This window comes from Fundulus heteroclitus, chromosome 1 (genome assembly GCF_011125445.2).
Source record: "Fundulus heteroclitus isolate FHET01 chromosome 1, MU-UCD_Fhet_4.1, whole genome shotgun sequence".
NCBI lineage: Eukaryota > Metazoa > Chordata > Actinopteri > Cyprinodontiformes > Fundulidae > Fundulus > Fundulus heteroclitus.
Window position 1 is genome coordinate 24,425,842 of NC_046361.1, and position 18,666 is coordinate 24,444,507.

Genomic DNA, 18,666 nt, shown 5'->3' on the forward strand with positions numbered 1-18,666 from the left:
GCTCTGATGCCTTTTTGAATAGCCTAAGGTATGAGAGAACCTAAGCGTAAATAATTTAGGGTTGCAGTGCCTTATGCTTACTCACAATGAGAGAGCAACAACAACAAAAAACATTGTGAAGAAAATAATTTTGTTCTACAGCAAACACAATCAATGTCTTTAATCCTTGCTTATTCATGGTGTGGCAAATAGAAGGATAATAGGATTGTTTATGACTGTGTCATGATTCACAGCTGTTTGTGTTTTTCTTCTCAATTGCGTTAGATCATATTAGTTTCTCTCTATATCAATTCATTCCTTTGCATTGAGTTTCTTAGTTCTTTCTTCTGTCCTGTTATGTGCCTTTTGGTTTAGTCTCTTATATAGTCCTCAGCTTTGGTTAGTGAGATCCTCTGAGTTTCCATTCAGTTTTTCCGTTGCTCATTACTACATCGCCACAGCTCCCTCCTCAGATTCTCCCCCCAGCTGCTCTGCATTCTGTTAATTGTACTCACTTGGTTTCCATGTTACTTATCACATCACAGTAATTAAGTCTCACACTCTCAGTTTTCTCGGCCGGGTTCCAGTGTTGCCGTCTCCTGGGTTCATGTTTGTTCTCCTTGTGTGCTGTAAGTCCTTTGGTTTCATTAAAATACAATCTCCATCATGTGTCTCTCTTTGTCCTGCTGCCACTTGGTTCCCCAACAAACCACAAACGTGACAGACAAATCCAGCTAGAGAATGGACCCAGCAAGAGTAGCTCACATGATAACTCCTTTTGAGTATTTTCAGCAGTAGATTGAGAAAAGCATGTCAAAGGATTTTGTAGAGCCATGATTTTCCTTATTTCTTTCTTACTTTCTTTCTGGGGCTCATGGCTGGCAATTTCGACTGCTGGAAGTGGCCCGCGGTGATACAGCTCCTCTCCCTCTCCTCAGCGTAGACTGTCGTAATCACAAGGGCACCTTGCGGACAGCACTTGTGCGCAACACCTCACATGTCTTCTGTGAGGGTTGTGTGTTTCAGTGCAAGCCCACCCGCAGCCTACTCCTTACCACCCATGTGGTCTTTTGGTGGTCGAGCTCAAATATTTGACTGGAACCAAAATATTTGGTTCAGTCACTGGACGAGCCAGACTATCTGCTCGCAATACTAGAGCCTCAGCAACATTAGCTCTAGCGGTCCCAGTTTAACTCCCACAGACATGAACGCCATCACCAGAACACCTCCACTCCTTTTCCGCAAGGTCTGGATGATGCCTTCACTCTGCCTCCAAGCACTGCTCTTCTCCACTTAAGAACCAGAACACACCCCTAGGATTTCCAGCGACCCCATGGCCGTTCTTCAAGGCTCCACCCTTGGTTACAGTGCCCAGTGGACCAGTCTCCAGAGTGTTTTGGTTCTCACTTGTCTTTGTATTTATATCATATTAGTGTCTCTCTTGTTACATGAAGGAAGCTCACCTGTGGGGCTGGGTTACCTCCTCCTCCTTTCTGATAACTGTTTGGCACACCTGTGTTTCTGCTCTGAACCATTTTATTTTGTTTTATTGTTTTGGTGGGATTTAGAGGGCTAAGTATGTAAATTTTCACTCGTAGCTACCTTGTAGATACACTAGGTAAGCTGGTTGGCCACTACTCAATAGTTCTTAAATCTCTCAGCTTTGGTCACTCTCGACTGTATTTAGCCTGTTCTGTAAGCCCTTGAGTTTCCTTGAAATACAATCTCCATTGCGTGTCTGCCTTTGTCCCGTTGCCTCTTAGGTCCTCAACAAACCATGAATCTGACACTGTGTGCTGGGTGTAAAACTAAAGGCAGTGGTTGCTTGGATTTGCAGGGGAAAAGAGAAAATAAGGGGAAGAAAAAAATCTTAAGGCAACAAAATTAATCAAATGTCACTGGCATCTCTTGTAGACGGTTACCTGGCTCTACAGTACATTCAGCATTGCCTATGTTTTTAACTTATGTTGTTGCCAATAACTCAAGAAGGACAATAGTTGCTTCAAGCCTCAAATGTTGCTAGAAGTGGCTAAATTACATTCATATTTCAGTTGCATTATTGGTCATGTCTATGCAACTGGAATGACAGCTACAGGAGAGAGAACTGATGTCAAAAGAAAAGGTTTAGAGGAACACTATGTTTACAACTGCAAATGATCTGACATTTAAACTCTAATAATTCCAGCCCTGCTCCTTTATCTGGACTTGGGTCCTAAAAATGTGACCCAAACGATAATTATTTAGTATATTATTGTTCTTATTCTTCATAGTTTTTCAGTTTGTTTTCTTAATCTTGATCACTCAAGTCACAGTAAATTAACACAAACATAAATTGGCAAGGCAGATGGTAAAGTGATGAATAGCAGCCAAACTACATGATTATTCCTCTTAAACGTTCAATTTCAGTCCATATAAAATTTTAATCATAGATTGACTTCATCATAATTCAATGTTGCACTGGTGAGCTGTGCATAAGGACCTTTCAAATAAATTCCCATAAACAAACTTAAATCCAAAATAAAAATTTGCACAACATTTCTTTTGGGTTTTCAACCAATGATCACCAGGGTGACGTGCACCACATGCTGGCATATTAGTTGTTAATCTGGCATTTTACGCTTTGTCTTTGCCCAGTTTGTTAGTAGATAAAGCCCTTGGTGTTTATCTATAATAATAACGGAAGTATGATGCTACACACGTGCGAAAGGGATAAACAGGGAAGCAGCTAACGGCAATTAACATCTCCCACTGGACTGTGAGTAAATGTCCTAATAATGTGATTCCCTCTGGGAATATTAAAGTATATCTGATTCTGATCTGATATTAATGACAGCAATGCTCTTTGTAGCCTCGACTGTCGTAAGTACAAACTTCAAACTTACTTGTAAATAGATTGATTTGTTCTTTTTTTTTTTTTTTTTTTTTTTTTTTCCAGTGTCCTGTCTAGCAATGTGGCATTAAGAATTGATGTCTTAATGCCAAATAGAGCTCAACAGATTTTGCTTTCACAAGTAGAGCAAACAACTTTCGCCATAGTGCTCCGCTTGATTTGTGCATGTAAATAGCTTTATTGTGATTCCTGCAGGGAGAATTTCAAATTATATGGACACTACAATGGGAAAGTAGGAGAGTAAAGGAAGAACAAGAAGAGAAAAAAAGAAAGAGAAGAGGTGAAAGAAAGAAGAGATAAAAGGAAGAGAATGATAAAACGTCCTCTGTCTGCTCCATCACCTGGAATGAGACGCAAAAAGAACAGCACAACCAACAGACGTAAAGCAACAGATACAATCGAGTAACACCTTGATGCCATTGCTAAATCATATGTATTATTATTTAAGCTGACATGTGTAATGTGATACCTGAAAAAAGAAAGTGAAAGAAAATAAATAAATAGATTGATTTGTTCTTACATTGATGCTGTGCCCCTGTTTCCTGATTATGAAAGGGAATTTTCTTGTTGATGTTCTGATATGAGGCTGTTGGAGTTGCTGTAGATCGGTTTATTTAATTAATAATGGTTGGTCTACGATCATGCCGAGCTGCTGCTGTACCACGCAAGGCATTTCAGACTCGGTCCAGCATTTTTTACTAGTGATTTATTAGTAGCCATTTGGCTTTCTGATAGTTCTGCGGTACTGCCAGTAGATGGCGCCACATTTGTTTTTTATCTGCTCATCCCCCCAATGAGGTGGTTATTTTGAAGGCTCAGAAATAAAATAAAAATAGTATCTGGATGGATGCTTGGAGTATATAGCCTTATTTGATCATAATCAACTAGACTTTTGTCTTTTTCTCATAGGCATATAATGTGGCCATATACCTTTAAGATTACCTGGCCAATAATGATGACTGAATAATTATGAGCTTTAGATTTCGAGCATTGCATTCTGCTATAACCTACAGGGGACAGTGGCTATTTAAAACGCCATTTTCCTCTTTTTTTTGGATGTATGTACACTTTTAGTATGGACTCTATGCAATGTTTTAGAGAAGAGTACTCTCTAGAACACCTACTCTTTGGCCTCAGTCTTTCAGGAGGCATGATATCCCTCTAAAATATATTGAATTTGTATATATATATATATATATATATATATATATATATATATATATATATATATATATATATACAAAAGAATCATACATGAATAACATGCTTTAAGCATTTTCTTCTGAGTCAAACATCTCTAACTATAGATTGACAAATGTGATTAGGTATGATTAATTGATAGACTAAGTTAGATCTTTTTCTATTGAATTGTGTTTGTTGATACTGAAGCAAAGTCAAAATCTTCCCCACCCAGTTTGTATTATTTGGTGGTTTTCAGGTTTTACAAAACTTTGGAAATTTCTTGAAATTACTACGGTAGTTACTTGGCCTCCTGCTTAGCAAAAAGCCCTGTTAATTACAAAAAAAGAGTACATATCACAGCTTTTCAGTGCATTCTGCATGAGGCTGGTAGAGTGTTGCAAGTTCAGTCTCGGAATACTACAGTGTTGTGACAGACAGGTTGCGATCTGTTCATCTTACATGTCAATAAATAAGATCAAATGATAAAAGTGTGTACACTACATAAACATCCATTTCAGAGAGAGCTCCTCCGTGACCAGAATAATCTTATGTGTATACAAAAATACTCAGTGGATAACCCTGAGCTAAGATATGGCAAATGTATTGTATTTAAGTAACTCTTTTTGTCAGTGTAATATTCCCAGATGGGGTCATGAAATATTTCAACTTTAATTTTGTATTGTCAGATTTTTAACTATGTTGCCCAAAGGCAATTTTCAACACAAAAGTCTAAGAGCTCAAAAACAAAAGAATTCCAGGTGTATTTAACAGAAAAATGCAAAAAAAAAAAAAAAAAAAATGTTTTATCTGCTTTTCATCTTTATCAACAGATTAAGGCAGAAGTCAAAAACAAAAATTCCCTGATGTTGAAAAATGAAAAGAGAACTTTCAATAAGTTTTTTAGAAGATGGGAATCTGTGGATTGATTGAAATACAAGAAATTCTTCACAACAACATCTGTTTGTTGTGAAAGGGTGCTTTTCCTTCATACCATTGTAAGCAACATGAGAAAAACTGGAAGAGAAAGACAAATTTTAGATCTCAGGGTATAGATTGCTGTTCTGCATCACTCCCATCTCTCCATGACCGAATCTATTTCTTCAAAGGAGCCCAGAAAAAGCTTTTAGCCAGCGCTCGAAAATGCACAGCACAAAAGACACAGTCATGCTGTGATCGAAGGTCATGCTATAAAGTGTCATGTGGAGAGTTGAGCCTTTGTAAGGCGCTCTCCACCACGGCGACCTTTCCACCTTATAGCTTTTTTTTTTAGTTTTCAACCTAGCTCTGTCATTGTGAAACAGCTACGTTAAAAGTAGAACCACACCCACAAAGACAGTAAGTACCTAGTCTGTGTACTTCCAGGGATTTTAGGCAATAAAAAAAATACATGTTTTGGCATACCATGAAATATTTAACAGTATGATTTTTATTCCTTCCTCCAGTGCTTTGGTCTGAAACTGTTTGAAATGTATCTAAAAACACATCCTAGCACATAATCATGAAAGTATAGATATATACTAACCTTCAAAGAAATACAGCTTCAGAAGGGGAGTGCTGTAAGCACAAAATACTTTGTTTATATTTAGCATCAATACACCAAAAAAGAAGTTTAGTTAAAAAGAGAATAACTAGCAAAATAAAGATTTTCGTTGTTGCAGCAAATTTACAGAGGGACTAGCTGAGGTGGTTTATTATTCATAGAAGGATAATTTCTTGTTTTCGTGTTCTTTTTTCATTCATTTGATCCCAAGATTTGATCCTGTTTGCAATGCAGTTCAAATGGATATTAAAATACATAAGCTCTGAGATCATAGCTTAGTCTTTCTACAGAGTACCCAAGATTTAAAATAGACTTTGTTGGTTGAGGGATCAGCAACCATTTAAATATGAAAAGCCATATTTGCCCTCACTTCTAGTAAATACATTCCTCTAGAGTTGTGAAACCTTTTGAAAATAAGGCACAAGGCAGCTGCAGTGTGAGACAGACAGCGGTCACTCAGGGCAGCGCCCGCTGCAGCCTCAAGTGAGCAACTGCAGATTTATAGGTGCATTCATGTGAATTCGCTAGTCCCCAATGACACAGAAAAAAGTCGCGAGATTTGTCGCTATTTGCTTTTGTGAAAAAAGTGTCTAGAGAGGTCTGAAAACTCAATAATGTAGTGATAAAGTCTCTAAGTTGGCTGTCGGTCTGCATAGTGTAGCATGCTCTGTGATCTTTGCCTAGATAGCTGCCATTTAGGTACATTAAATCAAGAACTAATAGACTTAAAAACAACTTATTTTCCAAAGCTGTAAGGACAATCACCTCCTGTCGAGAATCAATAAACAGCACACTTCATAATCTGTTACATATTGCAAACACACTGCTGGTTACACAGGTTTCTGAAATTCATCTATACCACCTCTCATTTGCAAGTGTGTATTCACACACTTCCATCTCTCAGGGACTGTCTTTTCATGTAAATTGCACATTTCTGTAACTAATATTTATTGCACGGTACTGCAGAGTGCTATCTTACTTTTAACTTGAAAGTGAGTCCATTAGCTGATAAGGACTATACACACGCTTAAGCCCCCGTAGGGAGTGATGTGGTTGGCCAGTGCAATCAACCTGTTTTGTTTTACTATGTGCATTCTGAGCCAGTGTCTTCCTCAACAAAAATGGCATATGTGGTACCAAAAAATGGCAATAAAGATTCTAGATTATTGACTGATTCTTGATTTAAATGCAGGTCCACATAAACATAATTTCATTCTAAAATAGACAATTACAAAAAAAGTAATTTAAGTACTTTTTGAAGGTTTGACCATGTACAGTTAACTGGAACTGCATTGAAATGGGTTTTGACCTGAATGACCAACAAATCAAATCAAAACAGATAAATAAATTTTTGTAATTAGCTTAGTCCTTAAGGTAATAGCCAAAGCAAGGTGCAACACTGAGTCATACATACTCACTGTAGCACAAAAAGTAAAAAGGTTTGGGTTTGGGCTAGTTGTTTTTTTTTGGTTTAACAGTGCTTTGTGGTAATAAATCTTATACCAATTAGAAAGCCTGGTTATTTTTTTCTTAACCAGTGTCACATTTATTCAGAAAATGTATTTGTATGTTGAGCAGGACTGTTCAGTATGTTAGTTGTGCCCATACAAAACTCATCACATCTTCCGTGCCAAAGTGTTGTTACAACATATGTTCTGCTACATTATATATATATATATATATATAAAAAAACATAAGACTGACTTACTTAATATGAAAAAAATATGTCCTCAATACAAATGGCACATGGAAAAATATTTAATTAAAATTAAAAATTAAATGTGTGATGATTTTATCAGTTGAAAAGACCACAATGCACACAATAATATGTAGTATATCTGTCATGGTGATCAATTTTCTTTTTAAACACTAGAAATATATCAGTTATGGACCTTTTTAAGACCCAGGCCCTATTTCAAGGTCTTCCCAAGTTATCCTAAAGGAACATAGGCACACAGGTCTGGAATTTAAGTACAGAAAACCTCTTACAGAAAAAAGAAGGAACTCATGGGAAATCACAGCAGGAGAAAAGAAGAGGTAAAGTCATTCAGACTGATTCAAAAGAAAGCAATCAGCCAAGTGTAGACATCTTCACTGATCTGTATTGCACACTGACAGCCCTAACAGGGCAATCTCAAGGTCTCATCAACGGAAAGGAGCAGTGCGCCACAGCAGGATGATGAAGACAGATGCAGCACTGGTCTTTTTTTCAAATGTTGGTACAAAAATGGTTTGGGTATCATGTTTTGGTAAAAATATGGTGGAAACATTTAATTCAGAATGATTCGGATAAAATAATCAAGGCTAAAAGTGTAACTTGGAAGGGCAGTCTTCAAATGGTGCAATATGTAAAGGACACCTGCAGGTACGGAGGTGGACATTTGAATTGTTACAAGAAAAAGACATGTGGAACAAAATAGGTGACTACAGTATTAAGTGACTCAGTATGTCATCTTTATTATATGATAGGTAAAGACAATAAAATACCATCTTCATCATTTATTACATATGTTTTGTACAGGGCTTTAAAAGAAGATCAGCATCACTCAAACAACCCAGCACCTTTAAAAATCATCCTCACCAGCATACTGACTTCTTACTTTTTGTTCTTTTTACAGCACTATGTAAAAGCTCTGTGATCGTTACAGCAAACATTACCTCAGTAGAGTCTTGCAGTGGTTTGGTGGACAGTGCAGACACCTGACCCATCAGCGAAGGAGCATTGTAGACAATATGAAAAAAAAAATATTAAAGTTTATTCAGGATTTGTTTTATCTTGCTCATGTTTTACTTAGTTCTTCAAGAGCAGTGATCTCAAGCTCAAATCCTCATGGCCTGGTGTACGGGATTTTTTTAGATATGTCCTTTACACATCTGAAGTAATTGGCTAAACTACCTCTCTAGCATGCTATCGAGCTCTGTAGAGCTATGCTAATAAGCTCATACTGGAGTCATGTGTGTTGAAAGAGAGTTGCATCTAAAAATTGAAGGACACTGGCCCTCGAGGACTGGAGTTTAGAACCACTGATTTAGAGACATTTTTATTGAATGACTGCTCAAATTGGTCACATTTTATATATTTTTATTTATGCAAGTAACTGTGGCAACAATTATATGTAGACCAGGATAGCTTTCAGTATTTTAGATTATATTATTTTATTTACATCTTATCTTATTAATCTTGTATTACACAATCAGTGACATGTTCTATGGGCTTTCCCATTTTGAAGAATGGCTGTCTGTCATGTAACTGTTTGTTCACGGAAGTCATGGTTTTCGTAAATATCTGGTCCTAGGCTCCCTAATTAAGTTAAATCGGTAATGTTTGAATTAAAAAATTCAATACTCTATTATTTGGGAAAATATTGAGGTTGTCATTAATAGAATAAGACGGAGTATGCAGTAACATAGTTTTTTTTTTAAATGTAGAGTTTTATATCCTATTTTTGTCAGGGCTGTGGTAAAAGGAATTGAACCCAAATCAAGATAGGAGGGGAGGAGCATCTTGGTAAACAAAAAGGCTTTAAAGAAAATAGTCCAAAAAACAAAACAAAACAACAACTTATAAAGCAGCATGAGGTGGATGAAGCAAACATTCTAGGTGAAACAGGCATGGGTGAAAAAATGCCTTGGGATGAGCAAAGACAGAATCTGGGACAGCATGATGGAAAATAATTTTCGATGGGCAGCAAAGAGAAATGACAAGCGTATACAGGAGGCTTACAGGTGGGGAGTATGTAATTGAGCATGCAACAGGTGTAAAACATGAGTTGATTACAGTGGAGCAGGAAGGCATGGCAGTGTGCAGAGTGGAAACTAAAGCCAGCTTCACATTGACTACGTGCCTTGTACACTCTGTCATCTATTGCAAAATGTTATTTTGTAATATACCGGATCTACTTTACACTTCTTCTGGCTGACTTCCTGTCTGGCTCATCCGGTTTTTGGAAATTGATGAGTTTTGCTCCGTCATCCATCAAAAATAGACTTGATCTGTACATCTGACGAACGACGGGGAAGGGCTCTCCTTCATGCTGCAGCACCACGGAGCTGGTGGAAAGCACCACATTGACCGGATTGGCTTTTATTTGTGACTGGACGGAGAACGCACAAACGATGGAATCTGTGTGAATGTGGGGTCAGACTTGAATGAAACTAAACATATAAAAGGACACAATCTAACTAAAGGATAAATCTTCGGGTGTAACAGAATTAGAAATGCACCATGAAGAGAATACAAGAATAAATAAGAAGCTAAACATAAAAGGATTAAAAAAAGATCCAAAAGAAGAACAAAACCCAAACATCTTCAGATCATGACATGTTTAGATTATAGCCTTTAGCATTGTCTCAGAACCTTTTGACTATAAGTGAAGTCTGTTTACCATCATGCGTATATATATATATATATATATATATATATATATATATATATATATATATATATATATATATAGACTGGCAGGGGTCGCCAGTCTATATATTCCCATGCACGAGGCGTGGGAATATATAGAATATAATATATATTCCTCTTCCAACGCCCGAGGCAAAAACTCGGGTGTGGTAAGTGTTCGTAGAGGCCATGGAGAAAGACTTCCGTACGGCTTCCAATTCTGGTCCACTATCCGGCGTCTCAGGAGGGGGAAGCAGTGCAGTACCAACACTGCTTATAGTGGGGGTGGTGTGCTGCTGACCTCGACTCGGGTCGTCGTGCATCGGTGGGCAGAATACTTCGAAGACCTCCTTAATCCCACCAACACGTCTTCCATTGCAGAAGCAGAGCCTGAGGACTCTGGGTCAGGTTCTCCCATTTCTGGTGCTGAGGTTGCCGAGGTGGTTAAAAAGCTCCTCGGTGGCAAGGCCCCAGGGGTGAATGAGATTCACCCTGAGTACCTTAAGGCTCTGGATGTTGTGGGGCTGTGTTGGTTAACGCGGCTCTGCAGCATTGCGTGGACATCGGGGGCAGTTCCCCTCGACTGGCAGACTGGGGTGGTGGTCCCCCTTTTCAAAACAGGTGACCAGAGGTGTGTTCCAACGACAGAGGAATCACACTCTTAAGCCTCCCTGATAAGGTCTATTTTGGGGTTCAGGAAAGGAGGGTCCGTCGGATAGTCGAATCTCGGATTCAGGAAGAGCAGTGTGGTTTTCGTCCTGGCCGTGGAACACTGGACCAGCTCTACACCCTCAGCAGGATCCTGGAGGGGGCATGGGAGTTTGCCCAACCAGTCTACATGTGCTTTGTGGATCTGGAGAAGGCACTCGACCGTGTTCCCCGGGGGATCCTGTGGGGGGTACTCCGGGAGTATGGAGTACCGGACCCTTTAATAAGGGCTGTCAGGTCTCTGTACGGCCGGTGTCAGAGTCTGGTCCACACTGCCGGCAGTAAGTCGGACTCGTTTCCGGTGAGAGTTGAACTCCGCCAAGGCTGCCCTTTGTCACTGATTCTGTTCATAACTTTTATGGACAGAATTTCTAGGTGTAGCCAAGGTGTTGAGGGGATCCGTTTTGGTGGCCTTAAGATTGCGTCTCTGCTATTCGCGGATGACGTGGTCCTATTTGCTTCATCAGGGCGTGATCTGCAGCTCTCACTAGAGCGGTTCGCAGCCGAGTGTGAAGCGGCTGGGATGAGAATCAGTGCCTCCAAATCCGAGACCATGGTCTTGAACCGGAAAAGGGTAGAGTGCCTTCTCCGGGTTGGGGAGAATATGCTGCCCCTAGTGGAGGAGTTTAAGTATCTTGGGGTCTTGTTCACAAATGAGGGGAAGATGGAGCAGGAGATCGACAGGCGGATTGGTGCGGCGTCTGCTGTGAAGCAGGCAGCTGAGCCAAAAGGTGAAGCTCTCAATTTACTGGTCGATCTACGTTCCTACCTTCATCTATGGTAAGCGGAAGACGACGGACGGACGGACGTGTATATATATATATATATATATATATATATATATATATATATATATAATTATTATTATTATTATACTGGGTGCCTGCATCCCTGCAAGGTTTGGATCTCACAGACAGCCACTCTGGGTCCCTAAGTAAGACCCCTAGCCCTACAATTGTCATGATTTCGGCACTGTTGTCTGGTCTAATCTCTCATGTCACACACCTGTTTAGCTCCACCCATTCCTCATCTCTTCAGATCGGTTCCACCTGCTCTCACTAGTATATAACCAGCTCTAAGACCAGATAACAGTGCCAGTTTATTTCGAGCCATTTGTGTGAGACTTATACCAGTGTTTATTGTTCTGATTCCTGATCCTGACGTGATTGCCTTTCGACCTCTGAGCCTGCTTGTTCCCGTCTGATTCTGTTTGCTTAATCTGATTCCTGACTTCTGCCTGACCTGATTACCTTCTGGACCTCTGCCCTCTGTGTTCCGACCGGATTTGTTTCCTGACTGCCGAGCCTGCCTGTCCTCGTTCAGTCTGTCTGCTGACCTGTGTATCGAACCTGGAACTGTGACCCGACTCCGTCCTGGATTGTCCTTCGGCACCTCACTGGTTCTCTGATCTCCTGGCTCCGACCACGTCCCCGACTTCGTCTTTGGCTTCGCTCAACGGCTCATCCTGCTCACGTTTGCCCTCACGGTTCTGATCTCCTGCCTGTCCTCCGACGTCCGATACACCTGCCTCTGGGACTTTATGAGTGGCAATCGGCGCACCGGATTGACGACCCGCCAGCTGGGATCTACTGGATCTGAACTGGACATTAAGACCAGGTTAGTGACCGACACTTTTGTGTGCAAACACTTTCAGATAAGCGTGGTCACTAACCTGCTGTCTCCTCCTGCAGAGGGTCCCGCTGTAGACGCTGACGCCTCCCGCTCCACGTCTGATCTTAATAAACTGTTAAACCCTAACGGTTTGTCTGCCTTGAATACTGGGTCCACCTGTTCTGAGCCTAACAACAATGGTCCCCAGGCGCTGCACAGTGGCACTGTGCCCGCTGCTCCCCAAAGGTATGGATTAAATGCTCATAGCATGTATTATTTGAGATCAGTTTGGTTTATTTACAAAAATCTAAAAAAAAAAGATATAAAAAAATTGCAAAACTTTATCCAAATTTCTTAAAATCAAATATTTATCAAGGATTTATCTGTCTTTCTACAGTCTATGGCTTTGTGGCCTATCTCTACTTTAACCCGAGAGAAGGAGAAGCAAAGAGGACACCAGTCTTGGAAACCCCTGGACTCTTTAGCTTTCAGCCTCAGTGCTGCCATATTAGAACAGGAAAGAACTTCAAGGTTAACTCGCTTAGGATAATCACTTTCAAGGAAGCGACCTGTGTTTCTGTCAAGCCTGTTCCTTCCCCTCTGTTTCTCTTGACTGGAGGGTTAGCTGGCTTTTCAGCTCCAACAGTAGTCCGTTTTGCAGACCTCACTTTGAAAAGACAAGCAGAAGCAGTATCTTATGGCATAGGGCCTTTGGATGTCTAAGGTTTCCCCACTTTAGATTTAGGGTTAGCGCTGTCAGAAAATATAGCTGTAAACCAGTGAATGTTGCATTCCATCATATCACAAAAGAAACTACCTAAGTCACAGTTTCTTTCGTTAAAATATCTAACTATATATATATATATATATATATATATATATATATATATATATATATATATATATATATATATATATATATATACATATATACATATAGAAAATTAAAAGGTATGTTCATGATGATATTCAAGGTGTACCAAGGTTATTTTGGTAACCCCTTCAATGACCCAGAAGGATTAATTGCACATAGAAAATAAAAAGATGGATGGATGTTTGCAGCAAAACGTATGCTGTACGCTATTAATATTCCACCACAACCATGATTCTGGCTTGTTTGATGGAAAACTAAGCTGGCTTTGTGCAAATCTGTTACATTATTATGTAAAAAAGCAGGAGAGGAAATCCACAACACAAAATGAGGAGTTTCCTGCTGACCTGCTGCTGTGTGGCAGAGATGAACTCCCCTTGAACCACATGGACAGATGGCTGCAAAATTATACAAAACACTAAAGGACAACAATGGCTTTAGGTTGCATGTGTATTATAACCAAAATAATGTACATGTATTCTTTGAAGCACTATACCTCGTTAATGAAAAAAAAAAAAACAAAAAAAAAACAACAACATACAAACCTTAAAGCTTCCCTGTCTGTATACATTGTACACAGTGTTATTTTCAGATGCATGGATTATTTTCATGACACACTCAAGGGATTTGCTGCTACAATACTCTAAAAAGGGTACAATGCATGGGTTTCATAAAGCTGAAAATATTTTGTCCATTTGCATAATATCCTACACAACCTCACCGGTATACTGCAAAGCTTAATTTCATTTCAGTTCCTATACTTTACTGTCATTGTAAATGTATAAAACAAAAATGAAGGCCTTCCCTAAAGCACATCAAAACAGATATATAGGTATAATAAAATTCAAATAAAGTTTATTAATATTACACATGAAGTGTTACATAAAATATAATGTGCCTCATAGGTATTCCTGATTTCAGATGCATTATTGTGGGTCTCTACAGTTGTGCATAAAGTACATGAATAAAGCAGGAAAGAAAGGATTAATAAGAAAGAAGATTTCAATGATGCAATGCATTTTTAATTTCATCATCATCAAATGTTTTTCTATACTCTGTTTTGCATGTAAATCAGTTTAATATGCGAGTGTTGCACATTGGGTTTGAATTGTGCAACTGTTTCTTGGGGTCCACCATCTATCAAATATATAATGAACCGTCTGACAGATTTTCTGAGGAGTTGGCTTCATTTTCATAAGGAAAAATGAAAACAAAAATAAACCCGGGCTCATATTGAGAAGCAGACCTAAACAGAATTTGTTTTCCCTTTCTTGTAGGAAAGTTCATCAATATTCAGCATTTTCTGCTATGCTCAATTTCAGCTGCTGAACCAGTGTCCTTCCCTCCCTGCTTGTTTTTCTTTCTTTGTTCCTTTTTAAAATTTTGGTATAAACAGGGTGTGTCAGCAGCTCTAACTTGTGAGTGCTGTGTATTGGTGGAGGCATAGAGAGAACATTTTTAGAATGCAGTGGAGTGCAAAGAAAAGGTATCTGTGCGTGGTGTAGATTTGTTGCCCAATTTCTCCAAAGCCATGTTTTCGATGCATACAAATATTTATTCACATTTGGACTCCACAACATATTGCAAATTCCAATATCAGTATGCAATATTATTATTATTGAAAAGGACTCTGAAATGCAATATTTGTTGGCTAAAATATTCCAAGTGGCAGAAATATGCAGTTTGCATGCCAACAGGACAGTCAGAATGTTGGATGGAGACTCACTGTAGAAGGTGCTCCCAGCTGACACAGATGATAATAACCAAGTTACTAAAGGTGACAGAGTGGTTACCTCTGGAATGGTAGATGAGAAACAGAGGTGGGATGAAGATCTGTATTTCTTCAAACTAAGACCGTCTTTGCAGTATTTGAGAAAATTTAATTATTGCACAATTTTCAAAAATCTTACAGACCTGTTGAAAATCTATTAAAATAACAAAATAAACTTTGTCATATTGAGAGTTAATGTAATAAAATTAAAATCAGCTTTTCATAAACAGTGAAATCCAGTTGGAACATATTTAGAGACACTGAATGCTTTTATGTACTTTAAGATAAAATGAATGAGCTGCATATAAATGCTAAGAATAGCATTTTTACTTATTAATGCCATGATTTATAGCCCATTCTCTTTGTGAATTGGTTACTACAACAGCTACTTGTGCATTCTCTGAAAGTCTTAGCCTCACATGGAGGTATGAATCATTTTCCCACCCTCATGTGTTTGATGAGAACGTACCTGTTTATGAAAAGGTGTCAGGTTTTGATTCTGCCTCAAGAGACTGAGGATTAAAAAAATAAAGCATGCTACCATTGAAGAAAGACTTCTTCTGTCAATTCAGTGAGGGGGATGAATCAAAGGCGCTTCTATATTTAGTTCTGATACAGAATTAGTAGAAGGCAATGGCCTGGTGGTTACTAAGCAACTGGTGCTAGGCAGCCGTGTTAGTAAGCATCGATTGTGCTATGGGGGAAGTTGAAGACTGATTGAGGGTGGAGTGTCTTCAAAGCTGGTTGCTTTGAATAATTTGGGTTTTTGTAATCGCTTTTCGGGGAGGGGGGGGTAGACAGGCTGAAATTGCATAGTGACATCTTAATAGCTGTTTTCTTTAAATATCGGGTAAGGTAAGGCATCTCTGGCTGAAAATAACTCTTAAAAAAGGATAATAAAACTCTGCCTTTAAGCTGACTGAAGGTTTCTGTGGTCATATATGGTAAAAAAAACAAAAAAAAAAAAAATACAATGTCATCTCTTACCTATTCCTTAAATGGATGAAATCTGTTTTGCATACCATTCATGGACCATTTTTATGAAAAGCATTTTTGTTGCACACCAGAAACAAGATTGTTCTCTTTTGTGCACAAGTATATTTTAGAGAAAACCATTAGAACTCTAATTCCTGTAATTTGTAATATTGATTGATGACAGATTGAATCTGCTCTACTTTCTCGCAGATTAGAGGATCAATTAGTCTTGCAACAGAAGACGGTTGTTTATGATTACTTATATTGATTAGGATAAAGACACACAAGCTGAAATCCTAATTTAAGTGTTTTTCTCCTGTTTATAATAATTTAGGCCAGTGTTTCCCAAAGTCAGTGTCAGGACCTCATGTAAGAAGTCAGGCTTTGGTGACTAACCTTCTTCTTTTTCTTTCGCTTATCCGGGATCAGGTCGCGGGGGTAGCAGCCTAGGTGGGGAGGCTGAAACTACCCTTTCCCCATCTACTTGGGCCAGCTCCTCCGGGGGGATCCCAGGGCATTCCCAGGCCAGCCAAGAAACATGGTCTCTCCAGCGTGTCCTGGGTCTTCCTCTGGGTCTCGTCCTGGTGGGATGTGTCTAGAACACCTCACCAGGGAGGCATCCAGGTGATGACCTATGGAGCTTTATGTAAAAGAGCTTGCCAAATGTTAATCTCCCCTATGCTTGTTAAAAGGGATTTTATTAAAAATTGTTATAATTTTTATAATTGTTATAATTTCCTGATGTATGGTGTGGTGTGACTAGTCTTGCATTATAAACCCTGATAAGGGGCATTTCTGCTTGGAGTTTACATGTACTAATTGGTGTGCTGGAGATAGGAACCTCTACCTCAACTGCAACCTCTGAAAGGATTTAGCAGGTAAAGGAAATGAATGGAGTTCAGTGACATGTTGACATTCTATGTATATTCAATAAAAAGGTTTTTGTCCCAGGTATATATTCCTATAGGTTGTCACCAATCCACTACTGCATTAAAGTTAATGCCAAATCAGTGCTCAAAGAATAAATGGCATTACTATTAAATGGTCTACATATGCAACTTAACATACAGACCAATAATATTTAGGATGCTGCAGTCTCTCCCATTATTTACTCTTGATAGTAACAGGTATCTTGTCCCAACTAGAGTTTCTGCAGGATGTTCCACCCAACGCTAACTCGCTTAGGAAACATACTGTAATGTTTTGACAAGGGATCACCTAAAATGCGGATAGCGTGATAGTGTTTTTAAAGATATGACTGGGCACATCCAGCTATATGGTCTTCTATAAACCTACACCTTGCTGTGACATTGTTTCATGCAGACTAGTTTGCTGAGGTGGTAGGCTAATGCTTAAAATGTTTCAGAAGCTGTAAATAGAAAAATAGGTTGTTGCAGGGCTGGAGCTGGGAGATGTCAAACCGTCATAAAAGCTAATCTTTGATTTACCAAAGTAATATCTTGTTATTTTGACCACTGCAATTGTCATTTGATTTGAAATGATTTTCAATAGTTTTCATTGACATAAAAGAAATGGCAATTAGATGACAGGCTGTAACATCTCTGCAACATAATAATGGCAAATGCAAAACTGTATTTCAAAAAGATATTTCCCATCTAACAGATATAACAACCTGCAATGGCAGCAACATAATTCTACAACATATATTAACCTCTTCTGCAACACATTATGAATACTATGAACTGAGCACCTGATGCCTCTTTGCTGGCAAAGTCTTGCAGAATGAACAAAATTTATGTGAAGGATAAAGAAAAGTCATGATAATAATCAGAAAGAGATATTATAAAAAAAGTAATGAACATATTTCTAACAGGAATACGTGTTACCCGATTTTCGACATGTCCTGTTTCTCCTGTTGAATGAGGACTGAGTATTTGTTCTTCTACTGGAGATTGACAAAGGGGAGATCAGTGTGGTGAAAATGTTCCAGAATGAACTTAAAGTCCTGGTGATCCAACAGCATGGCCAAGTTTCTTTGAACCCCACTTTTGTCCACAAAACTTGAGTGCCAACACTTTGTAAATACGGAAAGCAATGAAAATAGTTTCTGATGTCACCAAAAGCAACAAACTGTATTTGGCATAGCACAGGCAATGGTCTTCTGTAGTAATTTTTAGTGTGGTTAGTCTAGTCCAAAATACTTTATCTTTGTTTTTTGTTTTTTTTTCCAGCAAAAACCTTTTCAAATTAATTATATATTTGAATGACCACATTTTATTTCACAGAGGGAATTGTCTTCTGTCTCTTTGTTGTGGTAGTCTGACTTTTCTGTTTGCATCATGTGTGACATTTTTTGTACCTCTACACCTAAGCTGCCAGGGATGAACCTTTGGTTGAGAGGTATCAGGAATTTATCAAATTCGTATAAAGAATGACTCAAAAAATGCTGACTGGCCACGGGGCTTAGAGGAGAATCTTTACGTAACCGCCACTGATTGCGCTTTTGACAAAATGTGTAATCGTCTGTTTTTGACAATAAAGGAACAAATAAATGACAATATCAGAAATGTGATGTAAAAGAATGAACGAGGACAAAGAGTTTGGTATACAGAAGCCTTTGATTTCAGGAACCCAGCCCATACAACAATGCATAAACGTTTAAACGTGCACTCTCCCCAAGAGTGGTCATTACTGTGACATTATCCTTTCATTCTGTATGAAATAGACAATTTCCAGGATGCTGTCTAGCACCTAAATTGGTGACTTCTGCCTGTTATGAAGCGTA